This window comes from Salvelinus fontinalis, chromosome 2 (genome assembly GCF_029448725.1).
Source record: "Salvelinus fontinalis isolate EN_2023a chromosome 2, ASM2944872v1, whole genome shotgun sequence".
Taxonomy (NCBI): domain Eukaryota; kingdom Metazoa; phylum Chordata; class Actinopteri; order Salmoniformes; family Salmonidae; genus Salvelinus; species Salvelinus fontinalis.
Window position 1 is genome coordinate 20,903,290 of NC_074666.1, and position 8,239 is coordinate 20,911,528.

Genomic DNA, 8,239 nt, shown 5'->3' on the forward strand with positions numbered 1-8,239 from the left:
ACAACCTTATTCTAAAATTGATACAATAATTTTTTCCCCTCACCAATCTACACACAATACCCCATAATGATGAAGCAAAAACAGATTTTTAGACATTTTTGCTCATTTATAAAACAATCAAAAAACAGAAATACCTTCTTTACATAAGTTTTCAGACCCTTTGCTATGAGACTCGAAATTGAGCTCAGGTGCATCCTTTTTCCATTGATCATCCTTGGGATGTTTCTACAACTTGATTGGAGTTCACCTGAGGTAAATTCAATTGATTGGACATGATTTGGAAATGCACACACCTGTCTATATAAGGACCCACAGTTGACAGTGCATATCAGAGCAAAAACCAAGCCATGAGATGAAGGAATTGTCCGTAGCGATCCGAGACAGGATTGTGTTGAGGCACAGATCTGGGGAAGGGTACCAAAATATTTCTGCAGCATTGAAGGTCCCCAAGAACACAGTGGCCTCTGTCATTCTTAAATTGAAGAAGTTTGGAACCACCAAAACTCTTCCTAGAGCTGGCCGCCCGGCCAAACTGAGCAACCAGGGGAGAAAGGTCTTGGTCAGAGTTCCTCTGTGGAGATGGGAGAACCTTCCAGAAGGACAACCATCTCTGCAGCACTCCACCAATCAGGCCTTTATGGGAGAGTGGCCAGATGGAAGCCAGTCCTCAGTAAAAGGCACAGAACAACCCGGTTGGAGTTTGCCAAACGGCCCCTAAAGACTCTTAGACCATGAGAAACAAGATTCTCTGGTCTGATGAAACCAAGATTGAACTCTGTGGCCTGAATGCCAAATGTCACATCTGGACACAAACCTGGCACCATCCCTACGGTGACGCATAGTGTTGGCAGCATCATGCAGTGGTGATGTTTTCAGCGGCAGGGACTGGGAGACTAGTCAGGATAGAGGGAAAGATGAACGGAGCAAAGTACAGAGAGATCCTTGATGAAAACCTGCTCCAGAGCGCTCAGGACCTCAGCCTGGGGCGAAGGTTCACCTTCAAACAGGACAACAACACTAATTACACAGCCAAGACAACGCAGGAGTGATTTTGGGACAAGTCTCTGAATGTCCTTGAGTGGCCCAGCCAGAGCCCGGACATGAACCCGATCGAACATCTCTGGAGAGACCTGAAAATAGTTGTGCAGCAACACTCCCCATCCAACTTGACAGAGCTTGAGAGGATCTGCCGAGAAGAATGGGAGAAACTCCCCAAATACAGGTGTGCCAAGCTTGTAGAGTCATACCCAGGAAGACTCGAGGCTGTAATCGCTGCCAAAGGTTCTTCAACGAAGTACTGAGTAAAGGGTCTGAAAACGTATGTAAATGTCATATTCCAGTTCTTTAAATTTGCAAAAATGTCTAAATACCTGTTTTTGCTTTGTCATTATGAGGCATTGTGTGTAGATTGATGAAGGGGGAAAACTATTTAACCAATTTTACAATAAGGCTTTAACTTAACAAAATGTGGAAAAAGTCAAAGGGCCTGAATGCTTCCTGAATGCACTCGATCAACAAAGTATCTGTTGATAAGCAACTGCTTGCTAAGGTTACGGTTAGGGTTAGGGTTAGGGTTAGGATTAGGGTTACGGTTAGGGTTAGGGTTAGGGATATGGTTAGGGTTAGGTTAAGGGTTAAGTTTAGGATTAGGATAAGGGTTGAGGTGAGGGCTAGGGTTAGGGTTAGTAGATGTTACTGAGTAGATGTTAGTAGATGTTATAGTCTGTAGAAAGTCTGTAGAGCATCTACAGATGGACTACCCAAATAAAGAGTTACCTATTGGTCTTGATCTAATCGATCTCAAACAGGTATTATTCTACATTATTTACACTCTCTCGCCTCATATCTTACCACATCTCCTCTCTCTCGCTCTTTCTCTCTCTCTAACTCTCAATTCAATTCAATTCTCTCTCTATCTCTCTCTAACTCTCCTCTCTCTCATCTCTCTCTTTCTTCTTCTCTCTTTTTTCTCTGTCTCTGTCTCTCGCTCTCTCTCTCTAACTCTCATCTTTCTCTCTCTTTCTCTCTCTCTCCCTCTCTCTCTCTGAGGGATTGCGCGGTCAGCCTGTGGTCTCACTGGGAGGTCAGGGGTTGCCCACAATCCCTTGTCAAGCCTCAACGAAGTAATTTCCATTTTAATGTCACACTTCTAATCTATCAAAGATGTGATGTACACGACACAAAGGGTTTAAGTGCTCTTCATAAATCACAGGGCCCCTGTGCTTTCACCTGGGTAATCAGTAGAATGACCCCCATATCTCACTATCTGTTGCCCCTGGTGCAGTAACACGACTGCCTCCGAGGCAGTGGAAGTGTGTGGTGATACCTCACTATCCAAACACCATTCAGTTACACATTTCATCCCTCTGGATTTACTGCCCTGAGGATTATTCATATAGCCCATAATGATGACATTGTGTTGTTGATGTCTATCTTAATATTATTTATGACATTTCTTATTAAGCAAATAATCATTACTTATTTTCTAGAGCAAATAATCATTATCTCTTTAATGACATTATATTGGCATTAAGACATCCCCTATCCTGGGGGATTCCATCCAGAGAGTTTGTTATGTGGGTTATATGGGCCGTGGTCAGGCTGAGCTGCCGCGCACACTGCACGCCACACATGTCTGGGGTGGTAGAGAAATCTGCAGAGCAACCTTAGCGTGGAATGTTGATATTTCACAAATAAAATGATGTTTTGAACATTGTGAGATGGGTGGTGGTTCCAGTGGCTGCCCTTCCCTCATGCCCGATGCAGGTTATTAATGCGCTCCAGTAACTGTTAATTTCACGTTGGAGAAGTGATTTATGGCTAGATGGAGAGGAGAGGCATAATCTAATTGAGATCAGAATGGCTGTTTCTAACACAGTCACGCCTGTACCCTCCAGATGGGCCACCATGATTAATGCATAATGAGCAAATAATCCATGAAATTAATAAAAACTATTATTCAACCACTCGCCTCTCTTCATGGGAGAAAATAATAAATACAAATAGGAATGGAAGTGTTTTTGTCATTTTGTTACACACTTCAGAGGAGATCAGCAGGACAATCAATGGAGAGGAGCGGCATAATCAATCTCAGATTGTCTTGTCTGTCTGCACGCTTGGATTATAAAACAACAACAAGGTGCTGGACCATTAATGTCTTCATCTAAATGTCTACATGTCTCAAACCACAAGACGGAGAGACAACTGGGTCAACATATGGAAATGGAAGCACTATCAAAAGCAGCCAAATAAGAACTCAAAGTCAAATTCACTTAGCAGGTGCTGAAATGTTTCATTTTCCATGGCTTTGGTGGACGTTTTTCTCCTTGGCAGTGTGAAACTGGTTGTCAAATAGACACAGCAATCACTGATTCTCAAGGAATCTGACAAGAAAACTTGTTTTATTAGGCTGTGAGATGGATGAGATGGGATGAATGAAGCAAAGGAGGAGTGGATGTGGGTCAGACCACCTGACCCTCTCCTCCCCCCTCTAGCTGTTGCTCTCCCTCTCCCTCTCCCTCTCCCTCTCCATTTCTCCCTCTCTCTCTCCCCCTCTCCCTCTCTTGCTACCTCTCTCTCTCTCTCTCTCTCTCTCTCACTCTCTCTCTCGCTGTCTCCAGGGTAATGACCTGGACAAAATATTAAATCAGGACGAGCACAAGCCTATCTCTCCCTCAAGGGGTGAGAGGGGACAAAACGCAAAACAAATCATTTAAGCATATGATATTACTTAGATACCCACAATGCCTCACCATTCGAAAATCCAGAGAATCGGGTGTGACCTGTTTCACGTAAAAAGATGAATGCTGTGTGAAAAGGAACGTTTTCATCTTATCTGTCAAATGATCCATAATACTATTCTAGAGAATATCCTGTATTGATTTTATCATAACGATCAATCTTTCTGCATTATAACACACCAAAGACACACTACAGATGTAGGATCTTAATTTGAGCCAGTTAGCTACAGCACAAAAATAATCCTGCAGCAACAGGAAATATGAATTATTATGTGGATTATAATGAATGGACATTTTTAATGACAAACTTTAGAATCCTTTTTAAAACTCAAATACACTAGAAATGTGCATTTCCTGCAATAAAAGAGTAATCAAATTAAGATCCTACACTTGTAATGTTCACTTTTGAATAGTATATTTACCATTATTTGATGTATGCCTCAGCATTGAAAGGGGACACGAGGACATTAGAGTTGTATGGGGATAAACATGTCTCATTGGTAATGAAGTGTGGGTTGAATCTGGAGGGGCTGAGATAGTCTCTTTGTGCTATTACATCACACTATTTATTTGCCTAGCAGGACTCTTACCCATTCTGACCTGCATAGCTTACATTTCATGCATAACCCATTTATACAGCTGCAGCTGAGAGCCTTGGGGGCCACAGAGCTGAATACAGAAGTAGGATTTTAATTTGATCACTCTTTTGTTACTGATCATGTGTAGCTTGTAGTCTATTTAAGGTTCAAAAAGGTTTCTAAAGTATGTAGTTTCCACTTTAAAATGTCTGACTTTATTTGCCCTAACTACAACAAATGTCCATTCATTATAAATACACAATAATTCACATTTCCTGTTGCTGCAGGACATCCTGCTGTGGCAAACTGACTCAAATTAAGATCTAAACTCACTCCACTTGGCTGAGTGTGTGTGTACATATCTGGTTCAAACCCACACTTTACATCATGTGAGAAGTGAGCCATATACATAAAGTAGCTTTTTTTCTTGTGTGGTCTACATTTATGTTTAACTAAAGAGTATTATCTAAATTGTTCAATTGTTTTTTTCTTCTCAAAAGAAGATCAAAGATAACTCTTAAAACAAAATTCACTTTTTTAATTACATAAAATAATTAAAATCTTGGTACAATAAATATACATACATTTAGATTCCTAGGCAATTAAGAAAATGATCCCTGGCCTCCATGAAATCCTGAGGCTATTTTCAAGTCATCAAATTCAGTTGAAAAGATATCCCAAGGGGGAGGAAAGATTTCAATTTACTTAGCGAGCAGCTCTGTGCTTCCCTCTCAATAAATACCTGATGATTGGATTGAACACACTTTAAGTCATTGGCTATACACGAGAGAAACTGTGAGGTCACCAGACTTTATAGAACCATTATAATGCCTGAGAGTGACCCGGTGATAAAATTTCTCAGAACGTAGTATTGCTTTGTGAGAACTGCGGAGTGCTTCACCTTTACACTCCTGTCGTCGTTTCCCGCAAACATATACAGCAAACTGAATTATTTAAGGTCATTGTTACATTAATCCAATGTATTGAACCAGCCCAAACACCTCCTCTCTGGATTGGGCAGCTCTGATTGACCAATAGATAGATTGATTGCTCCATTTATACAGCTCCTTAATTAGGCTGATGTTGCTCTGTGTTCTACATGTCGCTGATTGGCAGTTTTTAGTATTTCTGTGGTGCAAAAACCAATGAAACGTCTTTAATTCTCATGAGTCAGCGTGTCACAGATGTGGACCGTTCCAGGAGATCCATGCTGTTTGCAACACAGTTTGGAGTTATGATCTGTCTATTAATCAATAAGTCAACAGCCCCACTGCAGTAACTCTGGAAAGCTCATTCTACATTGAATTAATTAGTACTAATTACTTTGTGTCCCAGTGTGTCTTTATATTGACCTGTATTTTAAAAGAAAATAGAGGTAACTTACGGTTAAATCAAGTGTGTGTGTTTATGCGCATGTGTGTGTTTGCGTGCGTGCGTGCGTGCGTGTGCGTGCGTGCGTGCGTGCGTGCGTGCGTGCGTGCGTGCGTGCGTGCGTGTGTGCGTGTGTGCGTGTGTGTGTGTGTGTGTGTGTGTGTGTGTGTCTGTGTGTGTGTGTGTGTTTTCCTGAGTCTTGTGTCTTCTGGAAGGAAAATGGATTGATCTATAAGTATGTCATTCTATAATGGTGTGATTTAAGAATGTCTGGCTGTCCTGCTTCTCCCTATGGCATTATCATTATAATTGATTTATCATAATATATAGATTATAATGTCCTTAAATTGGTATGGTAATTAAATTGCCAATTTAAAAAAATACAGCCCTTGCCTCATATACAGTACTTGCATTGTACTCTGTATTCCATGTGACTTCTACTTTATTTCTTACTAAATTCACTAATTAAGTAGAAAGCTAGAAAGTACACTTCCATTAAACATGAATAAATATAAAATGATCTGTCCATTCAAAGACGAGACGGGTTGAAACTAAATACAGAAACAATCCACAGAGACCAATGTGCTGTGTTGTCTCTTTTTTCAATCGCATTCTAGAGTTTTGGTTATTTCATAAAGATCTAAAGTTTATGAGACACTGTAACATTAATGTTCACCTTACCTTGCTAGTACACAATACAATACAATACAAGTTGTGCCGTACATAACCCTTCCAATGACTTCCCCAGACAGTATAGATCTGTAGTAGGAGTGGGGATAGACAGCTGTTGAGTCTGTGTCCTGGGGGCCTGGGGCTGGTGGTGGGCAGAGATCAGTGATCAAACCCCTCTTTAACAGCTTACACTGCTGTGAGACAAATTGCGACAAATTTATATTTTTCCACTTTATAGGATTACAAAGGGGCCCCTTACGGGCGTCTCCATAGGCTAGAGACAGCAGCAGCAGCAAGGAGGGAGAAACAGGCCGTTAATGAACAAAGAGGCTCAGGGAATTAGCTGCCAACCGCTGTTGCAGCCAGGCCAGGCCATATGGAGACACCTCAGGACAACTGACAACCTGGGATCCCTGACAATCTGACGTGTAATTGTAAAGTAATGCTGGTAATAGCCTACTGTTATAGAAATATATATTCTTATGATATTACCTGGAGTAGTACAATTATTTCAAAGTTTCCATAAACATTTATAGGAAGTCGTTAAGCTAGCATTGACATTTATGTCTGGTTTTGGCCTTTTTTAATTAATGAATTCAATAAATGAACAAGCACCTGTAAATTCAAGTCTAGGTATTGAGTAAAAATATCAAATAAATCTATCCTGTGTACTTTAAGGTCAGTGAGTGACTAGGTCAACAGAACAGGGGTGTAATTACAAAACAGAACGTTTTGCAACTTTCTGGAGTAATGATTACACCCCAGGATTGAGACGGTGGCCTACTTTCTGCCACAGCCTTGAGAGACCTGCAGGGCCTTGCATGCCGGAGAACAGACTAGAGCTGTGTCTGTCCACTTGTTGTGTCTGCGAAGAGAGGCAAGACCCTGCCAGCTTGATTTATCACCTCACACACAGGAACAGTGCCTTTTATGGACCAGATCCTGCCTGGGAAAGTTAGTACACATGATAGAAAGTTGTCAGGTCCACGTAGATAGGCTGGGGGATCGACTCTACAGGACAAGGCTCAAATTGTGCCTTGTTTTCCTGGTCAATTCACTCCCAGGAGGCTATAATGACATTTTCCCATGCTCGCCAAGGCCCTGGTGTTTGTTTAGCAATGTCGCAACTGGGTGTTAATGCCTCTTTAGTTATGTCACCCCAAGCAGCTGAGGAGGTGCAGACTGCAGAAAAGAGGCGTCTGTGTCTCTGTCTTTGCTCTGTGTCTGCTCTGGCTCTGCTTACCACTGGGTTCTATACAGAAGCCAAAGTATCTCTGGCTGGCCGCAACTCCAACCTCAACTCTATTTCCTTATTTCTCTCTCAAACAGAGAAGATCCTTCTGTAATGAAATCATACAGCATCATGGAGGCTTAGTTTCTAGTTACAGTGCAGGACATGTGACCGAATCTTGCTACAGATCGTCTGGTATGGTTTACTAATCAATGATTCCAGAGATGTGTGTAAAGACTAGAGAATGTAAATCAGTAGGTCCCTATCCTCATTCCTCTCACACACGATGAGGTAAAAGCTGCAGGCCCATTAACCTAGACACCCGAGAGAGTATGCTAAAAACCACAGCCAAGTCCAGTACTTTGTTTCTCTCTCTGTATAGACAGAGAAACTGTTGCTATTGGCCTTTATTAATGAAGTAATTTGTGCTTGGATTTTCGAAAAATGCTAGGCCGAAACAAGTTCACTGATCTCTTTAGTGTCCTACCAGCCCACACATAGACACACAAACACATACACCATACACCAAATGTATTTGCATAAACATTTCAATTATTTCTTCTACGATGTCAGCTTCTGTAACTGCAAGAAAAACACGACTTTTCCAACCTTCTCTGAACACTCTCCTGACAGATACAACTAGGACC